The sequence below is a fragment of the Perca flavescens genome, chromosome 22 (genome assembly GCF_004354835.1).
Source record: "Perca flavescens isolate YP-PL-M2 chromosome 22, PFLA_1.0, whole genome shotgun sequence".
NCBI classification, from domain to species: Eukaryota; Metazoa; Chordata; class Actinopteri; order Perciformes; family Percidae; genus Perca; species Perca flavescens.
Window position 1 is genome coordinate 1,340,483 of NC_041352.1, and position 1,812 is coordinate 1,342,294.

A 1,812-nucleotide genomic window follows, 5' to 3' on the forward strand; every position below is an offset into this window, starting at 1 on the left:
GAATTAGAACATGCTCAACAGTTTCTGGCTGATGACAGTATACACAGTTTCCATTAGAATTGTTGCTTATCTTATGTAACAGTCGCTCAATGTGTAGTAACCATGGGGATATATAAAAGAGACTTCAGATACAGTATTAGGGGACCACTAAGGCCTAGGCCTATATAAAAGAGACTTCAGATACAGTATTAGTGGACCATTAAGACCTATATAAAAGAGACTTCAGATACAGTATTAGGGGACCACTAAGGTCTATATAAAAGAGACTTCAGATACAGTATTAGGGGACCACTAAGGTCTATATAAAAGAGACTTCAGATACAGTATTAGGGGACCACTAAGGTCTATATAAAAGAGACTTCAGATACAGTATTAGGGGACCATTAAGGCCTATATAAAAGAGACTTCAGATACAGTATTAGGGGACCATTAAGGCCTATATAAAAGAGACTTCAGATACAGTATTAGGGGACCACTAAGGTGTATATAAAAGAGACTTCAGATACAGTATTAGGGGACCACTAAGGTCTATATAAGAGACTTCAGATACAGTATTAGTGGACCACTAAGGTGTATATAAAAGAGACTCCAGATACAGTATTAGGGGAAAACTAAGGCCTATATAAAAGAGACTTCAGATATAGTATTAGAGGACCACTAAGGCCTATATAAAAAAGACTTCAGATACAGTATTAGAGGACCACTAAGGCCTATATAAAAGAGACTTCAGATTCAGTATTAGGGGACCACTAAGGTGTATATAAAAGAGACTTTAGATACAGTATTAGAGGACCACTAAGGTCTACATAAAAGAGACTTCAGATACAGTATTAGGGGACCACTAAGGTCTATATAAGAGACTTCAGATACAGTATTAGTGGACCTCTAAGGCCTATATAAAAGAGACTTCAGATTCAGTATTAGGGGACCATTAAGGTCTATATAAGAGACTTCAGATACAGTATTAGGGGACCACTAAGGCCTATATAAAAGAGACTTCAGATTCAGTATTAGGGGACCATTAAGGCCTATATAAAAGAGACTTCAGATACAGTATTAGGGGACCATTAAGGCCTATATAAAAGAGACTTCAGATACAGTATTAGGGGACCACTAAGGTGTATATAAAAGAGACTTCAGATACAGTATTAGGGGACCACTAAGGTCTATATAAGAGACTTCAGATACAGTATTAGTGGACCACTAAGGTGTATATAAAAGAGACTTCAGATACAGTATTAGGGGACCACTAAGGCCTATATAAAAGAGACTTCAGATACAGTATTAGAGGACCACTAAGGCCTATATAAAAGAGACTTCAGATACAGTATTAGGGGACCACTAAGGTCTATATAAAAGAGACTTCAGATACAGTATTAGGGGACCATTAAGGCCTATATAAAAGAGACTTCAGATACAGTATTAGGGGACCACTAAGGTGTATATAAAAGAGACTTTAGATACAGTATTAGGTGACCAATAAGGCCTATATAAAAGCATCCAATGAGCACCATGTCATGGGACCTTTAAAAATGTGGTGGGAGTCCAGCTGTATATTGGTACAGGTGAACCAAAATAAATCAAATTAACCAAAAATAAGTGTGTACACATGAAAACCTGACTTTTAACCCTGTGAGAGGTTCTGTTTCTAACAGAACTTGTCAGATGTATTTCAATCAGGAGAGACTTTGTTGCAGATATGCAAGATTTATTGTACAAATGCAGTCTTTGGAGATTACACTCCATCATTATGAAATTATATATATTTAAGGGGTTAGAAAGACACTGATGGTGGTGTGAGGAGTCTGAAGA